Raw genomic sequence first — 23,916 nt, 5'->3', positions numbered from 1 at the left:
AATAGAGAAAAAAGAGTATTACTTAAACAAATTTAGTATATGTGATTGGAGACTCGAGACAAGTATCCAAAAAAATAAATGAATTAAAAAGTAGAACGGCAACGTCACCAAAAAATGCCTCAATCTCTACTGAAGGCGGTAGGATTTCAGATCCAGTGTCAATATCTAACGCTTTCAATGGCTATTTCTCTTCCATTGGCACCAAGTTAGCTAACAAAATTGACCACATAGAATTAGTGGTTAACTCGCAAACGTGCGTCAATCGATGTATTTCTTCAAGTGTTCTTTCATTGAGATAATTGATGTAATAAAGAGCCTGAAATCAAAGCAAACATGTGGTATAGATGAAATTAGTAACCTTTTTCTAATTACAAGCTATTATGTGATTGCACCAATTTTAACTTATTTGACTAGTATCTCGTTTAATACTGGGTTTTTTTCTCAATTTCTCGAGTATGCGTAAATTTTACCACTATATACAGATGGTAGTAAAATAAATATGAATAACCATCGCCCGATATCACTCTTAAGTAGTTGCAGTAAGTACTCGAAAAGAAAGTGCACTCACGTCTATACCATTATCTGGAAAACATAGAACTAACAAATTATCGTCAATTTAATTTTAGGGAGAAGTATGCCACGGTAGATGCATTAGCAGAAGTGACTGAAAAACTTAGACTTAGCGTTGCTAAGTTGATAAAAGGTAGCTTCTTTATTGATTTAAAGACTTTCAATACGCTGAACCATAAAATTCTTCTTGGAAAAGTGGAATGCTATGGAAAGCGTGGGAATTGCTACAAATGGTTTAAACGTTATTTATCTTACAGATATCAGTGCGCGTGCATAAGTTGGCAACTGTGCATTTGATGTTTGATTTGCTTCCGCTTAAAACGGGACTATTTCTCTTCCATTGGCAATGACTTATCTAACAAAATTGGCCACATAGAACCAGTGGTTCAACTCGCAAACGTGCGTCACTCGAAGTATCTCTTTAACAGTTCTTTAATTGAGATAATTGATGTCATAAATAGCCTGAAACCAAAGCATACATGTGGTATAGATGAAATTAGTAACCTTTTTCTAATTAAAAGCTATTATGTGATTGCACCAAAATTGATTTATTTGACTAATATCTCGTTTTACTGGGGTTTTTTCTCAATATATCAAGTATGCTAACGTTTTACCACTAGATAAAGATGATAGTACAATAAGAATGAATAACTATCGCCCGATATCACTCTTAAGTAGTTGTAGTAGAGTAATTGAAAAGATAATGCACTCATGTCTATACAATTTCCTGGAAAAAATTGAACTAACATATTGTCGTCAATTTGATTTTAGCGAGAAGTATGCCACGGTGGATGCATTAGCAGAACTGACTGAAAAATTTAGACAAGGCGTTGATAAATTTATAAAATGTTGCATTTTTTAATGATTTAAAAAAGGCTTTCGATAAGCTGGACCAACGAATTCTTCTGGGAAATAAGAAATCTATGGAGTGCGTGGTAATTGCTACAAATGGTTCGGAATTTATTTATCTAACAGATATCAGTGTGTATATGCTGGCAACTGTACATTTGATTGGCTTCCGGTTAAAACGCGAACGGGAATAACTCGAGGTTCCGTTTTAGGTCCTCTTTTCTCCTTATTTATATCAACGACATGCAACACGCAGTTGAAAATTCTGATCTATTTTTGTTTGCAGACGATACTAACATAGCGTGTCAAACTTCGATCTTAGAATACCAAAAAGATTTATCGAACAATTCCTCTTGGCTGTGTTCAAATAAATTAACCTTGAACAATGATAAAACTACTTTAGTTAGATTTAATAAACATAGAGAGGCTTCTAATCGTATTATCATTTTACTCAATAACACATTTAAACCAAAATATTTGTGTTGTTGTCGCTGAGAAACTGAATCTTTTCCCTCATATACAAAAATTACATGAAAACCGGGTAGTCATTGTGGCGTTGTTTCAAAAGTGGGATATTATGTCCCTACACCAATCTTACTGCAATACTATCAATCTAATATCAAGCCATTAATTCATTATGGTTTGCTTGTAAATAGATTCACGCGTTTTTGCTCTATGAACCCAATTTTGATGATGCAACAAAAAATTATTCGCATGATTTACGTTAAAAGGAAGTATGATACCATATCGAATTTCTTTTTCGAAAACAAAATAATTACAGTCCATGAGCTACGACTTGACGAAAATTTGTTTAAGATCATTAAATCAAAAGCACTCAACTTTTTTTCTAAATTCTATGTTTTCTTTGATAAGTTTTGCATACAATACCAGGAATTCAATATTTCAAAACTTTGTTCCCCCATTTTGTAATAATAAGCAGATATCATGTTCGCTAACCAACAGAGGATCAAAGTTACTGAATATTGTGGCTGAGAATAACTTGTTACCTGAAAAAGTTGGTTTGATGACGAGAAATGTAGATTGTGTTTGTCCATAATTTTAGAGATAATTTTATTCTTGAAAATCATGAGTTAGTGAAAAACATTTCCGATGTTTTTAATTTGGAAAATAGATACCTTTTGTTAAGTGCTAGCAGATAACCTTCCTATGGTTTCTATGCTGAAAACACGACCCTCTTAATATGTTGCTAGTTTCCGAGTAAGAAATTTTTTTTGAAAATTTCGAAGTTTTAAAAGAAATTTGGATTCAAAAAACTATCCGAATTTCTTTTAACAAACTATAGCACATGGGTCGTGAAACATGCCAAACAAAAAAATGAACCGTAATTATATACTAACATTTGGTTTTAGAAAAAAAAGTTTTTTGGAGTTCTTTTCCTAGCAGTTTTTCTGACTAGTTTTTTTTTTTGTTAACGAGCTTCATAGCAGACAAAGTTTAGATGACGACCGGGATCTTTTGGTAACGAGTGGTTCAATGGAACTTCGATAATAAATTGAAAGAAAAAAGTAGAATGATAAATTATGTTTGTTATTTATCTCAGAAAATTATGGGTAGACTCTAAGTGGACACATCTTGTGACCTTCGTCTATCCTCTCCATATTCATGCTGATTTGCTCATGAATTAAAAACATTTATTAAATTATTCTTTAATTGATTAATTTTATGATTTAAATAAATGGAGAAATAAATTCGTTATTTCTTTCTTTACCTGAGCAGAAACCCTGTCAGCCAAAAATTGACAGCCAAAAAAGACTTAAAAGAAATAAAAAGTTGTTAAAGCCTCATCCTCATCTTGGAAGCTTCAACTTCAAAGAAATTTGTAGTCTTAAAAAAGAGCGATTGATTTTCAAAAATGTTTGATATTGCCAAAGCTTACCAAATCTGTTACAAAAACAATTCTCACGCTTGAAAACAAATTCAGGAAATTTTATTTTCGTATGAAAATTTGTTTACGGCAATTGACCTCCCCATTAAACGCAGGGGGTATCATCTGGTGTTGCAAGTTTGATATATTTGACGGAGAAAATTTTGTAAACCACTACTTGATAACCAGAGTACTGTGATACTACTTGACTACTGAGATAACCACTTCGCTTAAACAAAAAATGTGAAATTTAGTTAACAGGCACACCTCGCTCAATTAAACCAATTTGAAATTTGTTGATACCCTCCCCTCGCTGAATTAAACAAACATGAAAATTTGTTTACGATAATCTCCACTCATTGCTTTCAGTAAGTGTTGTTCCAAATTTATGAGAAAAATTCTGAAAATGAAATCTAATTTTTTTTCGGAAACTTACCATCGACACTAACCATCAAGAAAACTGATTCATCTTAATTCATGGGATCGCATGCATTCCAGTATGGAATCTTAAGCATTGCTGTATGGGCAAACTCGAGCGCCAAAATTTTTTGAAATTTGACATCTCAAACCTTGCATCGTAATTTATGGCCGAATCTATAACCTATTTTGATACATGGGGACCCTATTCCCTATCTAAATACAAACCCTGGTGACCAGATATCTATAACCTAGATAAAAACATTGGGGTCACCAAGTTCATTTTTGAAACTAGCAATTGATCACATTTTTCGCGACCATAACACTTTTTCTGTTGGACAGTAGAGTTTGCATCCCTTTCACCAAAGGAAACGTTCTTCTACATTTGGAAAAATTCAAACACCAATTGCGACAAAGTACTTCTCCAAATTCAGTGACCGGAACAAACAGGGCACGCGCTGATATAGGTCCGATACATGTACATATCTGAATAGGAGTTCAATCGAGATCACGTCTAAAATACTCCTTTAAAAATACTCGTGTAAAAATTGTTAAAGGAAGTCTTGGTGATCCTCATTGACAAATGCGTTTTAACGCAAATAAAAGTTTTAGTGTTGCCATCAAAACAAGCAATTGCAAAAACCAGCAAGCTCATAAGATCATTCCTGTTTTACTTAACTGGATGAATGGTTTTGACCTTTTCCGATGAAGGTTAATTTATGTTAGACAACTTTGACCCTAAGCTGAGCTCATTTCAATAACAAAAGTCAATAAACAAAAATTTTAATTAGGAATTACCTGGATCAACAGATAGAATTTTAGGTGCAAAGTAATTGCATTCATACTATTGCGTATTATCATATAAAACTGCAAAAGAAATAAAATAACCGACAATCAAACAGGAAGTGCTAAACTGAACTCTGAAATATCAACAGAAAATTAATTGCAGAACCATTTAGTGGTACGTTCTTTTTGGTGCACAATCAGAGCATTCATGGCGGTGAGAAGTTTTTCTCAAATTTTAGTGCTTTGCGTTTTTTAATAATACAAAAAGCTTTTCTCGAACTACCGAAAGTTCCAAAAAATGAAATGAAATACAGCTATGAAATTGATATGATGGATAACATCAAAGCTATCCCTGGTTTTTAGTTCAGATTAAAAATGAGCATTTAGATATAGATTTACACAGAGGCGAAGTTGCAATTCGCATACACAAGCAAAAATATGACCGATAACGCTATTGGGAAAAACTGAATGAGTAAAACTTTGAGTCGTGACGCACGCCAATTGTGAGTCTACATAATTTCCTAAGTGGCGCAAGCCAATTATGACGCATTAGCAGTACCAGTAAAATTGAAAAAAAAGAGATATTTACCACCAACTAACATGCCTCAATTTATAGAACGGAAAATTTTCAACTGCTTTACGAAAAAGTTCATTACAAACATCCGACCCTGGTTCGAGACAAAATAAGTGACTTAGGTTGGAAAAAAAGAGAGTTCAACCTAAAACACAAGCTTTGCTTGAGTAAAAAACGATAGAATTTATCACCATTGCCATCAACTGTAACAAAGATCCGAGAGGTCCATTTGATTTTAAGCACAAAAAAACAACAATAATTTAGCTTTGTTTAATTCAACTTGCATAGTTCATTTCCATCTGCAATATGAATTTGATAACACAGGGGCGAAGCTGAGCTTCGGATCACTTGCGATACAAAAATTATACAATGCAATAGAATGTGAGTTTAGCATCGGAAAAAAAACTTACCAGGCAGTAACAAAGCCGAAAATACCCTTTAAGACAAAAAAAATCAACGAGACTTAAGATTTATTTTTTAAAAAGTTGAAAGATCCCCCTCGCCCTCAACACACACAAAAATTAAAAACTTTAATTGCTCGTCAAATGAACCAATATGAGGCCACTAAGCCGATGAAGTAAAGGCCGAAACCAATTCAGACGGAAAAAATGTAGACGCAAAAAGCCGAAAAAATTCTAAGTCTAATAAAAATGATTAAGCCCACCTCAAAACACACAAGTTTTTTTCGCTTAAGAGCCTCATATTTTTAATGGCCTCATATCGCTTAAATGCCTCGTATTTCTTAACGGACAAATTTTTTAATCGGCCTCATATTGCGTCGACAGACGCAATATGAAGCTATTAAGCCGATATAATACAGGCGGGAACCAATCAAATCGAAAAAAGGAAAAAAATGCCGAACAAAAACTATCGCCATGAAAAACTTAGACAAAAATTTCTATTAAGATTTTAGCAAAATGTTCAATCCAGAGGGGAGCATAAAAACTACGTTTCACTTGAAACGACTCAAGTTTAGGTCAGTATGCCAATAAAATATGAGCCGAAATCATTTGGACAGAAAAAAATCAAGAAAATACAAAAAAATACAAGTCAAGAAATTAAAACAGCAAGTAAATCAAAACACTAAGAGCAACTCTAATGTACATCAAGCATAGCAAGAAAAAACAATTCTGCAAAAAGGCAACTAGGCCGACAAAACATAATCAGACAAATAATAAGCCGACAATTTCTTTTGAAACGGAATAATTCCCGTTTGAAAAAAAAAAACAGGTCACGTTTAGATTCGAGCCCAGGACTTTTGCCGCACCAGTCGAAGTTGTTACCTCCAGGCTAAGTGGACCGGAAACGGTATGGATTTGAAGTCAATCGGGAACGCTCAAGAAGATATCACTGGAGATGAGCGCAGAAGTACACTAGAGATGAGTCCTGTGGACAAAGTTGTTTACGGTAAAAAACAGACTAGTAACCGATTGCAATACCCTTGTTTATCGCAAGGGTAAAAATAACTAGCAATAATAGCACAGTTCTAATCTATGTTGTCTATATTTATCTAACTGAACTCATTCAAAATTTTTGAGGTTTTTCAACAAATTGAGCATAATTTTCAAATGCAACTCCACCTTTTCACCCTGTCCTTCTTTGAACACAATCGCGCTCTCGAGTAGTCCAACCGACACTTGTCGTGCCAGTTTAGCATCTGGGTGGGTGCAGGGGAGGAAACTGTCCCAAAATTGGGCAAAGTAGGGAGTCAACTCAGACAGGGCTGGAGAAGACTCAGCGTTGAAGCACCAGGGCAAGTATTTCATCATCACTCGTTCTTCGTTGTTATTGGATGGAGGAGGTTGAGACAGGCTTCCACCATCCCAAGCAGGAAACATGGCAGGAAACGATAACAACGGTGAGGGACGCCCTACTGATGACGTTATCGCAACTGCTGCACTTGTGTCCAAACTCGGGTGAGGACGTGGCATGTGATAACTGCCAGTTGAAAGCAAACTACTTGTGCAGACAGGTAACGGTAAGACGCGGCTGCTGGGCAAAACAGGAAGATCACCGACATACATGGATGACACTGGTAATTCCATCGGGAACTGGCGCATTCCAGAGAGCGCTACAACGGCGGCTGAATGGGCGTCGTAGTCAGGATGTGGAAAAGTAACTGGTTGATTCTGCTTTTCCGCTTCGGAAACAGCACCACTACTCATTTGATAAAAGGGATGACCACCGGCATCGCTATTATCCTTTGAAGTTTGTTCCTGTTGTTGTGTTTGATCTCCTTCGGATCCGGCTGAAGTCTGACCCCCGTTGTTCGATGTAGCTTGACTGATGAACTTGTTCGACATGGCGATAGGTGACTGGTAAACATTGTATGTATTGCACACCGTGGACAGCTTAGCGCTCACTGGTACTTCTTTGTGCTTTGTCTCCACTCCATTATTTGGCCTGCTCATTTGTGTAGGCTTGTTTGTGCCACTCTTGGGCACTGCTGTCTTTTTATATGGCATCTTTTTCGATCCGTGTTTGCTACTTACAGCTACTTCCATGCACTCTGGTACTTTCTCCTCTTCTTTATTCAGTTCCGTTTTCTTGCACTGGGAGGTTTTAACGGGCTCTGTTTTTCTCCATGGTTTGGGAACATCTAAAACTTCTACGGCAGATTTCACCACCTCCGATTTGCAAGAAACACATTGAACGCTAGACCTTATTTCTCCATTCTCCCAGGTTTGTTTGCCTTCACATATAGGCGCAGACATAGAACTTAAATTGGAGTTGATACCCAATTTGTCTTTTTCTAACTTATAAAGATCATAACTGGATCTGCTAGGGCATTTCCTGTTTTGCGAAACCTCTTCTCCGAGAGTTGCTGTACCTGAATTATTCTGGTTAACGGCAGATGCTTTATATTTTGCAGACGCCATGCAACGGGGCTCCAAGGGAATCCGTGAAGCGCCCGTGGAGCGGTTCAAGTCATTGGCTTCTCCGTCGCTGCTGTCACTACTTGGATTTATTCCTGTAGATAGCTGTCGTTTTCTCAAAACAGGACACGTCAGTCCGCCTTTAACTTGACAAGTAGAATTGAGATGTAAGTTGCTGTGGCCTTGAATGTGTGTACTTGAACTGCTGCTGCTGCTCGATGAACAACTCGACGAGCTACTGCTCGAAGAATTGCTTGAGTCGGATTCATTTCCATCATCAGTATTTTCCTCTTCGTCTCTATTGTAAGGTTCTTCTCTAGTGACGCATTCAGTCAGTGGCAACTCTGTCTGATTTTCTTCGCGCAATGCTTTATTCTCTGCATCAGTTTGCTCTTTTTGCATTGCTTCAGCAGCTTTAGCGTCACTGAAAACTTTAGATTGGCAGTGTCTTGGAGACAAACGGTCTCTTTTTTGTTCTTCGTCGTCATCGTGGTCACTCTGATCTGAAACATCTTCGATCAAATCTGTTGTAGTGGAACATAAAGCAAGACTGGTCACAACGGGATTTTCGTTTTCACTCCTTTTCGTGATATCAGATGCAATGATTAAGCTTTGCATTACTGGAGCCTTTATTCCAGACGAACTGCACTGATTTGTCGAGTCCGTTAACACAACTGCTGATCTTACAACACCGTTGTATTTTTCAAATCTCGCTGATCGCTTCACATCAAACTCGGCGGGGCTCTTCCTTCTCTCCAGTTTCTTCAATTTTTTCCGCTTTATTGTAGACGGATCGACAACTTCTTCATCACATGAATCGGATAATTCTTTCCACGAATGTTTTTTATTGACAGGTGCAACCTGATTAGCAGATCTATTTTTTAAAACTGAGCCTAATCGATTTTGTACCGGAGCCGCTAACTTCGGTTCAATGTTAACTGGTACAGTTATTACTCTGTCATTTACATAGTCAATTTGTTTCACTACTTTAACCGAAACATTTTCAATTGTTGACCTGCTAGACCGGACCCTATCTGAATTAATAAGCAAAGAATTACTCGCACGATATTTGGCATGAGAACGTATGTCAACTTTAGTCATCTTCGGTCGTACATAATGAGGGTCAATTTTCCGTTGATTTTTTAAAGGAGCATGATGTATGAAAGCATCATACTGATTTCTGAAAACTGTTTCATTGACACTCCTATCCAGTTTCACAATTTTTGAAAAACGGGAAAGCGTTGACAACTCTCTGGTAGACTGCTGAACTATCTTTACGCTGCTGCCTTTTGAATCATTCATAATTGATCGCTTCATTCGCATCCACTCTGGTTCTATTGCAGTAGCCGGTTTAGGAAAAGGAGGTGGCATTGGCGTAGAACTAGCAGTTCTCCGGCTACCCAAAGTTGGGTCTACTCTAGGGGCCACTGATTCGAGACTTGGAATAATATTTCGTGAAGGAAGAAGATTTCTTGGCTTTTGAGGTCCTATATTCCCTCCTAGGCGTTGCATCAATGGTTGGTTGAATGTCCCCTTGACCCCGTGATATATTCGGCTTTGAGGCGGTTTACTATTCAGCCGATCAGAAACAATCCCCTTTTGCGATTTATTTCCAAACTTAGGAAACTTATCACTTGGGGCACTACCTCCCGGAAGGAAGCCAAATTTTTTAGGCTGCGCAAGATTTAAGCGTTGCTTAACATCCAGCTTTTTTAATTTTGTGCAAGTAATGAGCTCGTTGTCATCAGAAGAGTACTGTCCTTCATCTGACATTAGCTCGCCCTCTTCTTCGGCACCAATATTCAGATCCATGTCCGTATAACAGTTTGCCATTTCTTTTGGGCACAGAGATGCCTCGTCCGCAAACAGATTGATATCTTCTTCATCGCCCGTCGTGCTATCAGCCGCAGCTTCAATCACTGTTTGCATACTGTTTCACCTTTTTATTTACATACTGTAGTCAAAATTAACCTGAAATCCACTGTATAAACCAAATATTAAAAAAAAAGCAATCACAAAAATCATAGTAACCGAGGTAACAGTCAGGAGCCCCTTCGTCACATATTCCAGTCAAAACCCATGGAATTTTCTAGATACGGAAGTGATAATAATGAAAAGGAGACGATTGGTGCTGATATGTTTAAAATTGAACTCGATAAGGGTTACGTTTCTTCAGTAAAATATATTACTAATAAGAAATTTCGTCGAAAGTTGGTTGGTCATTGATTGTGCCGAGTACGCAAGCGACTTTCGCTATCTGTATTGCCACGGAGATTCTGTTTTAAAAAACTGCCTGCCCTGGGTTCCTCAATACTCATGCTTAGGTTCTTACAAAGCTTGTTCAAAAAATTTCCGAGCTGGGGCCGGTCGAGCCTAATTGTTGTGATAAACGTATAAATTAGATTGGAATGTCAATGAAAACAAGGAATGGATCTGTGGGAGATACATCTCAGGCAGAACTTCAGACGACGAAGATCATTGTCTTAAGTGCAAGACAGGGGGTGGTGAGAACTGGATTCAATGCGAAATCTGTGACGGCTGGTTTCACGATAGATGCTCCGGTCTTCCTGTGGATCTTCTCCCCAATATAACACAAGCTAAGTTGTTGCTCTTTCGTTGCCTGATTTGTTTCAATAAAAAAGCTTCACTTCCGTCTGTTGAAAGTGTTATAAATACAATCAAGGAAAAAATTCCTGCGACCATTGAAAAGGCAAAAACCGAGTGAGTCATTTAAAGCCGACGCTATCGATAAATCAATGCCTACCAATCCAAAAACTGAGCCAAGATCTGGTAATTCTTCTAGCAGTAAACATTTGGAAATTAAATTGAACGGCATACCAGAGTTAAAAATAAAGCCTGGTCAGCACTCCCCGGTTAAGAGGATGGAACATGAGAAACATCTGGAAACCATACTGGAAACAATCGGTGAATGGGACATGAGTAGCCTGGCAGGCGTGAAAAGACCTGGACCGTTCAAACAAAATGCACCTAGACCCCGCTCTCTACTAGTCACTTTCAAAAATGCATGGACAGCCGGAAAATGCTTGATGAAAGGACATCTTCTGCGCAATCACGCTTATCCTGGATTCATTTGCAAATCGCTCACTAAATATGAAGAAACCATTGAAAAGCGATTACTAAAGAAACGTTGGGACTTGATACAAACAAATATTCCCCGCGAAAAACTAAAAATCAGAAATTTAAAGCTGTATCACAATGATATCGGGGTTCCTCTCGAAAGTTGACTATCGAATCCTTCTATTTCAATAATTTCATGGAACATTCGTAGTTTTATTGGCATGGACGATTAGATTGCATTAAGCTGCTAAATATGCATTTGCCTGCTTCACTTTGTCTCTCTGAAACATGGCTTCATACCGATTTTTCAAATATTCTTCCATTACTTTACATATTACAAATGTTTGACCTGGACCGTTCAAACAAGATGCACCTAGACCCCGCTCACTACTAGTCACTTTCAAAAATGCATGGACAGCCGGGAAATGGTTGATGAAAGGACATCTTCTGCGCAATCCTGCTTCTCCTGTATAAAAAAAAAATTATTCCAATGGAAATATGTACAAATTGCATATATAAATTTTTTACAGGAATAACATAAAAACATTAAATCATCATGGTAGTATCACGCACCTTAAGAACCACTGTAAGAAAGCCGGATATGGACAACATAGAGGATAGTGAAATGAATGAACAGAAAGCAAGGTAGTGCTGAAGAAGGAAGAAACCACGAATGAGCCGGCAATTTCTACCTTTGTAACCCCCTAACTTAGAAACACGTTTGGGAACGGTCCCAGCCGTGGCGGCCTACAGCCCGCAAAGCTCTAGCGAGCCAGGGCAAAGGACAGATGTACAAGATCGATTGGGGGAAGCGCCAATGAGAAGAACCGTCCATCCAAGGCGAAGATAAGGACCTGTCAATCCGACCGTGGAGACGACCAGCACCTCGAGTTCAGAGACAAGATCAGAGACTACGGGTACCAGCCGAGAGGAGCGACGTCCAGACAGGAGCTCTTTGATGTGGCCGAGGCGCATACCTTCTCCCTGGCACGTGTACAAACAGGATCTGATGAATTTGAATCTTCAGACAGTGAGATTTGCAGCAAATTCCATAAGGATGTTAAATAAAGCGAGATTGTCCGTCAACGGAGTGTATTCAATGACCAGCGTGGACGACTGGCTGATAGCGGCTGGCATAAACATCAGCTCAACGAGCCCCCTGAGGTTTGTCGACTTAGAGGGACTGCCCTCAAACAATACAATAGGTCCAGTAAGTTCAACACCATTGCAAGATGTGAAACTGAATCACGATGAAGGAAATCGAGAAGAAAGACCCGGAAGATTCTTTTTTTTTGACGACGAGGGCACCAATAGGACAACACATAAAAATGTTCAGACAGATAAAAGCACCCACAGGTCATGTAAAAGAAAGAGCGTACCCAAAACAAGTGAATCAAGAAGGTGATGTTCAGAGGTACGGTGATTTGAAGGCGATCAAGAAAGATGAGACCATCTTTGCTGCGTATGACAAAGCAGAAATGAGGAAGGCAAAGATTATGATAGTCGCGAGCTCAGACTTCGTGTATACCTAAAAGTCTCTGTTTTGGCCTGATGTTATAATGTTGGCAGCGGTCGACCTGGACCTAATGCAATCTGTGTCGATGGCAATCGGGGTACAACGACAGACAGAAATGAACCCAATCACAATCGTATTTGCTGGTATGAACGATCATTTACACAGTAAGGGTTTCCTGAGCAGACTCAGATAGCCTACGACAGCCAAAGACGTATAAAGGATATCCTCGAGTCAATGGGTGAAGTATTGGACACCCTGAAAGAAAGTGCCGTCACCAAGATAACACCGAGAGCCGTGTTGGCACTGTCTCCGGGATATGCTCAGCTCCCGGATGGACTGAAGTTTGTATATGCGATGATGGCTTTGCTCTCGGAAGGGAAATATGATGTGATCATATCAGCCCCAAATCGCGGAATAGAGAATGAGATAGAGAATCTAAGGCCACTCAGGGCTGAATTACCTGCGGTGTGGTCTGACATCTCAAATGCGATGCGATGATTTAAGGACCATTCACTACACATGTTAGTGTTAGACGAGGTACTGGGGTTGGAACTGTCCAACTTCAGCCGACAACTCAAGTTGAAACCACGAATTCACGATGACCATAGAGCAATCGTTGCGATTTCAAACGATTTATGGTTCCGAGGAATGGAAATAAAAGAGGAAGGAGAGAGAAGGAAGAACTCCAAGGAGACCAGAGCTCACTTGGAAGCGATGGTTTTGAGAACGAAACCAGAGGCTAACAAGTGGCTGCACTTGACCCCTCGGATAGCAGCATTGGGCGCGGATGCTTTTGAGCGAGGCCCAGTGATTATCAGGAAAATCCATGCCTACTTAGTGAAAGAGGTAAACCTAGCCGAACATGCTGAAGAGAAGTCAGCCGAGCTCGTGAACAGAGTGTGCCAAGTGACCCCTCGCTTTCTCGATATCTGATAGAAATATTCCTCCAAGCAGTCGTAGAAGTATCGATCGTTGAATCACTAGCCCTGTTCGTGAGGTTTGGAGCAGAGAACTTCGTGAGAGGACCAGCGATAATGCTCGCCGAAGGAGTGCAGAATCTGCGACTAGACGGACTTCTAACGTTAATCGCGATAACGCATGGAAACTTGGGAGGATTGGTGAATTTGACACGCTATCTGGAGCAGATGAGAGAGAACGTGAGGAAATTCGACGTGAAGCGATCTACGGATTCCTGAAACAAGATAAGAGATTTGCGACATACTCCTATCCAGTACCTCCTGCAGCAGAATCGCTTTAGAACAGGAGAGGATGAAACGATTCAGCGGGAGGAAGACGTGCGACGTCATGTTGGGGGCATGCCCCTGCTAACTGATCTGAGCTTAGCTATGAGGACCGATCCCTTAGCATTGATCAGAGGAGCCATGGAGTTCGTGAGGGTCATATATGGACCTGCAGTCACAATTGCGTTCCCTGATGTTAAAGTGGAAGCATACAGGAGGTCGGTGCTGCACCTGAACCTCATATCAGCAGTGGACGGAAGTGCGCTGAATTGGTGTGAGCAGCATGTACTGCGAGAGCTCATGAGCGAATACCTATTGTTTGCAAAGATGTCGGAGCCAGAGATGACGGTCATTAACTTTGACGATCACTTCCGTGATCGTATGGGAGAAGTGGACAGAGGACACATTGAGGTGTTCCCAAAACTCTGGAACTTAAGGCCGCATGATAAAACGAAAAGCGAGATCACGAGAATTCCTCGTCTAATGCCCGCGTACCATAAGGTGAGAGAAGAGACGAAAGGCTGGGGTGATTACAAGAAACTGCCGGAGGAAATCCCTGAATTCCCTCTGATAAGAAGGATGCTGCTCTGAGCAGTCTCCGCATTGCGAAGCCCTTGAATAGGAGCCTATGAGACTAAGGAAAGGATAATGGCGAAATTCTCTGAAATGATGGATCCGTGTTACATTGGCAGAAACGTCGCAGTGCTGCAGCATACGGAGTTTGATTACACTGATGAAGCAACGATGAAGACAATGAATAATGCAGCGACTCCGAAGCCTGGGAGGTTTGACGAGGAATGGGCGAAACTGGATCTAGCGCCTATGATTATGAGAGGCAAGGCTGACTTACCAGAAACCTTCCTAATCTTAACGAGTGTAAAACCAGGGTTAACTGTGGGAGGAACACTAAAGACTAGAAGCATGCTAGCACCCTTCGGCCATGAAGAAGTCAAAGTAGTTCATGGAGAGGAGGAAAATCAGTCCGCTGGCAGACTAGTTATACCGAAATTTCCTGAAGGGGCAAGGAGTGAAGAGCAAGGACCCTCAAGTTCAGGAAAGAATCCGAGACGAGACGATGGACAGGGAGGAAGCCGTCGATCGGAAGAACCTATGCAACAGGATCCCGATCAAGCCGAGAAAGAAGACGATAATTTCCTCAGCGATTTTGAAAACGGCACGGACACGTTGGAAGCGACGACTGATCCGGCAGACAAGGGAACTTCCAGAGCAGAATTGCTCGGAGAATTGCTTCTCCGAGCATTTCTGAAAATACCCAACAGAAACTCTTGATGGAATCACCAAGGAGAAGAAGAATAGAAGGCACTGCAAGAGTACCTTTCTTGGGAACGTTGCCCGAAGAAGAGTGGGAGGTGCATCATAGAGACCATGAAAATAGGACGAGATGCAGAATGGACAGAGTGGCCTTCATGGAAGAGGTCTGGACAGTAGTTCAGAGCTACGGAATCCAATCTATTTTGAAACTAGGTCTCAACCCACCACTAATGCGGGAAGTCCTTGACAAACTCGTCGAGTGAGATGCGAGATTGAGCGAGTTGTTGATCGACTCGGCCACTGAAGAAAGTGAGCCAAACTCTCCTATCAAGATGACGCCGCAAGAAGACAAAGGAGAAGTGGTATATCTGTCAAGAACCCGGAAGGAAACGATGCGACCGAAAATGGTGATTGACTGAAGTAATGAAATGAAGATGAAACTGGGCAGCAAGGTGGCATTGAGGAACACGGGGAAAACGATGGTGGTTTCCGAAATCTCGATGAAAGCCGTCAACTCAGCTAAAAGAAAACGCGTCGAAGAAGCTATGGACTTGGGTCAGGGTGATGATCGATTGCCTGGCACAGGCAGGATGTTGACTGACGTAGCGATGGTGCCACCCATTCTCATGGCAGGAATAAAATCAGCCAGTTACAAAACCAAGAAGAGTGACCGCACTCTGACTGGAGTGACTTTAGAAATGGAGATAATCAGTCAATGTGGAGAGAGTACCCTTAAAGACTTCAAACCGTCTCCCATGAATCACGAAAAGGGAAGCGTCGTAGGACAGCTGGTCCCAGTGGAATATAACCGACTGACAGTATCGAAAACTGTATCGATTGATGAACCCGCCGGTGGATACATGGAGATGTTAGAGTAGGGAAATTCGGTTAGAGGACAATTAATGGCTCTGGAAGACAAAAGTGCCATGGAAGGTTATTTGGAGACGATGATGCAAGGCACCACCATGAAGCAGAAGGCATACGGTACTCTAGTATCGTCTGAAGTGCACGCGGAAACGATCGAGCAGTTGGTGAGCCTTCCATGGAGAGCGGTAGTATTACAATACTTCGAAGAAGAAATGAGAACCTTAATGACGAGTGTGAGAGATCTGATGACCCAAGAAGGAGCAGCAGTAGCGAGCGCGAAGCGGAGAAACGCTCTCTGTTTCGTTCGATTTATGATAGAAAAAATTAGGTGCCAGCAATGAACACTTGCGTCAAGATGCTAAGAGAAGGCGATGAACGAGCGAAAGCCTTGCTCTTGCTAGCACTTTTAGACATATATCAGGGCAAACCAATGCGAGTAAATATGAAAGAACCCGTGGAACTAGAACCGATGAAGAAAATAGACGAAATAAGGAGGTTCTCAAACAAGGAGCTAAGGCTTAATAAGGAATCCATGGGAGCACTGCCGAAATCCAGTGAACACTGTGGACCGATCAGGAAGAAATCATACAGTTATTAATCCGGAATCATAGGGATGGCGTACAACTCCTTGATAAATGAAGACATACGCGATTGTTTCTTTGACTACGAGCAAGCAGTGTTGCTGAGATTCTGAACGTCAAGAATTGCAACGATAACAAGCACTGCTAATCAGCAGACCAAGCTGGGACTAGTCTTGGAAGAAAGGGCGACTGCACCTACAGTACCAAAAAATGGACAACCGAGTGGAGTTTGGATTGGGATTCTCGGACGAACTACTGAGAACGAGCTTAATGGTGGTCTGGGAACTGATGAGACCATCATGGTGTCCTAGTCCCAACGCTGATTCGATATTACGTGCGACACAAGACGTGCAGAGGGAACTGAACTCAGACTGTAACTTGCGTGACCTGAACATCATCTATAACTTGATGACGACAGCCTCTAAGAGCAACAGAGAAGACAAAGTAGAGTTGCCTGGCTGGGGACCAGAGAACTGGGTCAAACCTGGTAGCTGTCTGGTAGAAGTCTGTGGACTGTAGGGTCACATCTGCGGAGGTCTGGATTGCGTAAAGACCCTGGAGAAACAACACAAGCAATTGACGATATTGTTTGGGAACATTGTGATGAAGGCGAAAACGGAAACAGAACTGATTGCAGATTGCCATGGAGTAACCGAGGTGAATCTAGTGATTGCACTAGGATTCTACAGCATGTTTGGATCTTTAGAGTGACTAATGAATCTAGAACAAAAGCATGAGATGGTTACGACCATCAGTGTAGAAGTGTTTCCGGGAGTGTTGCAAACCGAGCAGAAGTATATTGGAAAGTGGAGAGAAGCGATCAAGGCGGAAATGAACATCCGGCAGAGTGAAGCTTATCGAAGACCGACGGGAGCGAAATATTTAGTGGGATCAAATCTGGCTCCAATGTGCAAGAGCAAATACCCAGTGTATTTCGTAGCGGTGGATGTGAAAAGTACGAGAACGATCGTGGATCAAGCCTTCTCAGTGCCGAAATGCGTCAGACTAGCGAGAATGTCAGAAAAATCTTACGAGTTACTGTGCAAAATGTTCTCAGCAGTTCCGGAGATAACCGAAGAGGAGTTAGAATCGATACTGGAAAAGAAGTTCATGGGATACGCCAGTGGGAACTTCAGCGACTTTGAAAGTAAAAAGCAGAAAGGATCAACAGTCACGGATTACAATGCAGTAGATGAGAATGATGAAGTCCACTGAGTGATGTTGGAAGTGGAACCACTACTGGAAGCTTCGGGAAAACGTAATTGGAGGAGCATCTTGTCAACCCATGATGATTTCCCCTGCCATTGCTTGCTACAAACATTGTTGTACCCCGGGCGTAGTAATCTGGTGTTGATCTGGGACTGTGGAGAGCTGCTCTCCATGGTTTTACCAGATTCATCACAGCCCATAACGATAGTGATAGTAGGATTTTTGATGGCGATACAATGGCTGGAAGCTCATGTAAAAGAGAACAATAGACAGGAGGCGCCGACGAAAGAACAGTTACATGAATTAGATTGTCTAAAATATTTAGATCTTTTTGAGACAATGTGCAAAATCTTGAACATTCCGATGGAAGTGAAAAAAATGTGGGCCAGAAGACGACTGATGCACTGATGCAATGGATTAGAGCCAACATGACTGCATGGTTATACGAATATGCCAAGAAGCATATGTCGAAGCACAGCAGAGTGTTCAGTGCCTATCAGCTGGACATTGGAGCAGGAGCTTTTAAGCGAGCTTTTGTAACTCATCGGAATACAGTAGCCACCGCAGTGAAGAGAACTTTTAGGACAAGTGAATGTGACGGAAGGGAGAAAGAAGAGATGTTGAAGGAAGACTTGGAGAGAAACGTGACGTTGTGCCTCCACAACAGCCTCTGCCGGAACAGAGAAAATAACGTTGATCCTCTACCTTGTTGTAAACAAAGAGTAGGAGAGCAGAAGTGTTGGAGGACTGCTTTCAAAAGCGTCAGAATAGCTACCGACGTGTTGCAAGACACAGAGACTGAAAGTGCAGGAGGAGGAGATGGAACATTGACAAATGACCGAAAAGCAAAAACTATGAAGAAAGAAAATTAGAAGAAATTAGAGGTTTTAGAACTTCTAAACGACGAACAAAGAAGGAAACAAAGAAGCGACGAATCAGAAAATGTTTAGTATGTGAAAAAAATTCAAATGAGAAACAAAGCAACTAAGTTTGCAATTGAAACTGAAAAGAAAACATTTAGTCCAATTTTGAAGATTAAAGAATTTGTTGCATTTATAAATTTGCATTATGATTTTAGTTAGCGGCTTTAGAGACACTTACTACTCATTTAGAGAGGCTTGAGAGGAGAATGTATTAAAATATTCCAGCCTGCATGATTGTTTTTAATCAACTAGGACGACTGATCACTTTGTGGTGATATGAAAGGCTTGAGTAGTCTCTTGAGAGGGAGACTATTTCATTGTTCCTTCTAACCACCGAGTTTCCTAATTTTAAAATTCAGGGCCAGTAACAACTAAACTTCCGAAGGTAAGAAGCATAGTAGGATATTTTTAGTTTGTGGGTTGGCAGGACTGTTCTGCGTCCCTACACTTTTTAAACCTAGGATAAAAAGTTTTGAATCGGGACATAGACTTTGGAAGTCTAAAAATATGATTTTTCTTAAGTATATTCTCGAATGTACAGATTGGTGCGAAGTTTTGGAAGGCTATAGTAGTGTAGTATGATGCCATTTATATTCTGCAGTGAGTCGATATGACGTGGATAAAAGTGATTTTATGCATTTTGTAAATTCTGTTCGATGGCACTGTACCATTTTCATGAAGACTACGAGACTCAATGAGGACATTGACCGGGCTGTCCGGGGAGTATGTGACATTCGACCAGAATATACGAAAATGCAGTTTCGCAATCGAAACTTTATAGATCTGAAAAAAAAAACATCTAACCTGGAAGATTGATGGTTTTAATGGATTAGCAGCGTTATTTGAAAGATTAGACAAATCGGGAAGGGATATTTTTAACTGAAATGCTAATTTTTGAAATTTCGATCTGGACGTGAACGACACAAAACGTTTTAATATTTCGCTCACACTGAAACGGCGAAACACAACAAGAAATGTTGCAGTGAAAACAAATACGAGAGAATGACAACAGATTGAAACTGTGATTGGAATTTGTCAGGAACCATTCCGAGTTGTAACGATTGTGCTACTACAATCGTTACAACGTAGAACCCGAGAAAAAGGAAGAGTGTTGGGATGGCGTGTCCAGCCTTCCGGTAAGAAATAGGAGTGCTATTTCCCCGGATTCCAGAATCCGGAGGGGTCTCGGGCCCAAGACTCAAACTGTTTTATATAAATTTTTAGCTTCCTGGTCATGCCCTGAGTTGAATTTAATTAACATCCCGATTCATTTTCAGAGAATGAGAAGCTGGGAGTGAGGGAAAGGGTTGATCAATCTTCGATGGAGATGATGATTGTTATCTACTGAAGAAAAACAATCGTAATATAATAAATATGTAGTAGCCCTGTTTTTAAGAGTGACCTCGTGGTCTGGAGATACTGAGATCCAGCCATGAGCTCACTATTTTTGCATATAATTAAGTTAATTTGAGCGTTCTGGTCGAAGCCAGAAAGCAGTAACGTTTTGTCGACCCGATGTTAGAAAGACCACCAAAAGAACTGGCTTTGGCAGAGACGGTGAAAAGCATGTAGAGCTGTGTTTAGACGCTAGCCAGTCGTTTTAGAACCTAGCTTTATTTTCCGTCGATATGTACTCTTCCTTTTATCGATTTCCTCTGAATACGTTGAAAAATTGTCTGTTACAGTATACAAATAATTTTTTAGCTAAACATCCCTTAGGATGCATAGGTGTTTGCGCCAATTTTAATCTCTCTGATGTATGCTGGGTTTCATACCGCGGCGCTTCTAAATATTCTAACGATATTCTTGATTGTTTTGCAATTTCATTGAAATTCAGTTAGTAGAATCCCCCACTTATGTCAGCCAGAAAATATTAGACTTTTTTATATGCAATAAGCCTCAATTACGTTCTCTAGATGTTTTACCTGAAAAATTCAGTTCGGACCATTATCCTATTACCATGTGATATCTTTACAACACGCCAAAACAATGATAGCCGGGTCTGATATCGAATACTTTCCGAAATCTTGTGTCAATCTAAAAATTTTCAATGAATACATGCGTTCCGGTGAATCACTTTTAAGCACTTACTGTTTAATGAATTTCGTTGATAATTCCGTTGATAATGATTGGTGCTCCCTCCTAACTTCGGCAGTGCAAGCCTCAACCCAGCGTAAACGCAACAAACGTAAAAATCTGCCGTTTTATTTTTCAAGTCTTTCTGTGCATATATCAAATCAAATTGAAACCGAAAAGCGTCGGTTAGCGCAAATTGGGGACGAAACATCTATCAAACTTCTCACGCTACAGGAAGATATAACTCAATCTATAGAACTTAATAGTATTGAGCTTGTTTCTATTTTATAACTCTTAGCACTAATGATTCTTTTAAACTACTTAAACCACTCTGTGGGGTTTCGCCTGTACCTCCCGAGGTTTACCTTGGCAACGCCAAGGCCTCAGATGACTAGGCTTAAGCTGAACTGTTCAATGAGTTTTTATCAGCTGTTTATCAGGAAGAATGGTTTAAGTTTACCCCTGCCTCAAATGATGGAATTTGCGATTTTTATCTTGGAGATATTTCGTTTAGCACTAGCTATATTGGAGAACTATTGTTAAAGATACCTGAAAGTAGTAGTCCTGCTGTTGACAACTTTCTTCCTTTTATTTTAAAAACAGGTGCGAGTGTTATCGCCCCCTTTGCCTTTATTTTGCTTACCCAAATAGTTATCTCTCTTACTTGGCCCGTTTCCTGGGAAAGTGCATATATAACGCCACTCCATAAATCGGCATCTAAAGCGGATATCAAAAACAACCGTGTGATTAGCATCTTACCAAGAATTTCGCCCGGTATGGGAAAAGTTTTGTACAATTTTACTTTTGAAAAAATTCGCCATAAACTCTCTGACAGTCAACATGGCTTTCGATCTCGAAAAATTACCTTTAAGCCGCTGCTTGATTATGTTGATAAGCTCTATTTTTCTAACCATAAAAATGACGATTTTAGGTGTGTATATTTTGATTTCAAGAAAAAGCAGTCGACAGTGTTCCACTCAACAGATTACTTTATAAACTAGAAAAATTTGGCTTCGACCAGAAATTTGTACACCTGATTAGTTCATATCTCTCTGATCGCAAGCAACATGTACGTTTTAGCAATGTCCTTTCTCCGCCGTGCTCTGTTCCTACTGAAATTCCGCAAGGGAGTATTCTAGGCTCGATTTAATTTTCAATATTCATAAATGATATGCCAGATCGAGTTCTCTCTTCGATTTGCTATCTGTTCGCTGATGATTTAAAACTTCTTTCAATTTCATCTTCGATCAGTTTTCAAAATGATATTGATAACGTTTATCAATGGTCTTTCAAAAATGGTCTTATATTCCATCCAATTACAACTAAACTTATTTGCAACACGCCACACCAATATTTTCTTTACAGTCTAGTTATTGAACGTGTACCTTCTATAAAAACCTTGGCGTATTTGTAACACCAAATCTCCCTGGAACGAAAACGTTAACATTAAATCTGGTAAAACCCTGCGTTGCTTCTTCAGTTTAAAACGCAACATCTAATATAACACTCCAATGATAGCAAAACTTCAACTCTATATATCATGTGTCAGGAGTACTCTTCTTTTTAATTCATGTATATGGCAACCAAACATTGCTTCTCTTCGAAAGCTGGAAAATGTACAACGCAAAGCAAAAAAATGGATCTGTGAATTAATTGAATACAAAATATCTATTGCGTCTATTAAACTTGTTGATGATTATGTAAGTTTTTATTTTCCTAGACCTGGCTGTCGCGCTGCACACAGGACTTCATTCGATTTTCCGAAAGTGTGTAAAACTTCAACGTGGGGGATATATTTTATCCGGACAACTGCTAATGCCAACATCGTGTCAGCAAAACATGGGATTGATCTTCGCCAGGAGAAACCCGCCAGTGCAAAGAGATAACTCCGTGAATTCTTTTTAAACTTATCGATATCATATTTCAACCCTGAAAACTCATATACCTTTTTATCAATTGTCGCTGTTTAACTTGTAGATCTTAATCCTCAAACTTGTATTTCTGCCGCCTATGTAAGGAATAAAGTCTTTTAGTAGTAGTAGTAGTAGTAGTAGTAGTATAATCTCAAAAGCTGACGGTTGAAAAAATAAATTCCTAAATGGCATAAAAGTGGAAATTTTTGCTAAATGGCAAAATTTCAAGTTTTTGTTGTAATTTGAACGTTTTGGTATCAATTTCTAATTCTAACATTTTGTCAGGAATGAAAGAATGTGAACAAGTATGACATTCAATGTAAGTTCGAATTCGAATTTTTATTGTGATAGCTGAGCGGGAAAATTGGCGGTATTAGCACATTAACGGTGTTAATTGTTCAATTTGACGAACGGGGAATGATTAGTTTGGACTGACATGTTAATTTTTAAAAATTCATTTGAAAAGAAAGACACGTGACGACGTCGAAATTTCTTGACAACTGAAAACTGCAAAAAGAAACAGAACAACAGAATTCGTTGAGAAAAACGGTGAACGTCAGTTGTGCTGGACAGATCGAGATTGAGATAGAAAACGACTAGCAGACCATTCCGAGTTGTAACGATTGTGCCGCTACAATCTTTACAACACGATTCCCGAGAACCAAGAGGGGTATTGGGACAGCGTGTCCAGCCTTCCGGGAAGAATTAAGAATGTTGTTTGCCCGGATTCCAGAATCCAGAGTCGTCTCGGGAAAAATTTGTAACTCTCTTTTCTTATCAATTTTTAGCTTCTGGTAATGTCCTGAATTGAATTAAAAACATCTAAATTAGTTTTCAGATTATGAAAAGCTAGGAGTTAAGGTAAAGGTTGGATCCATCTTCGATGGATATGATGATTTTTATCTACTGAACAAAAACAATAGTAATATGATAAATATGTAGTAGCACTGTTTTTAGGAGTGACCTCGTAGGCTGGGGATACTGAGACCCAGCCATGAGCTCACCATTTCTGCATGTAATTAAGTTAATTAGAGCGTTCTGATTGGAGCCGGAAACAGTAAAGTTTTTGTCGACCAGATGTTAAAAAGACCACCAAAAAAACTGTCTTTGGCAGAGACGGTGAAAAGTATGTAGAGCTGTGTTTAGACGCTAGCCAATCGTTTTAGAACCTATCTTTTTTCTGTCGATATGTACTTCCGGGCGAGTGTTACATAGATGTATTTATGGCGCTCTTGGGTGTTATTATTTTTTAACATCATCACCGGCAGAACCGTTAACGAGCA

This window comes from Symsagittifera roscoffensis, chromosome 1, assembly GCF_963678635.1.
Source record: "Symsagittifera roscoffensis chromosome 1, txSymRosc1.1, whole genome shotgun sequence".
In the NCBI taxonomy this organism is placed as follows: Eukaryota; Metazoa; Xenacoelomorpha; order Acoela; family Convolutidae; genus Symsagittifera; species Symsagittifera roscoffensis.
This window is presented reverse-complemented; position numbering follows the sequence as displayed.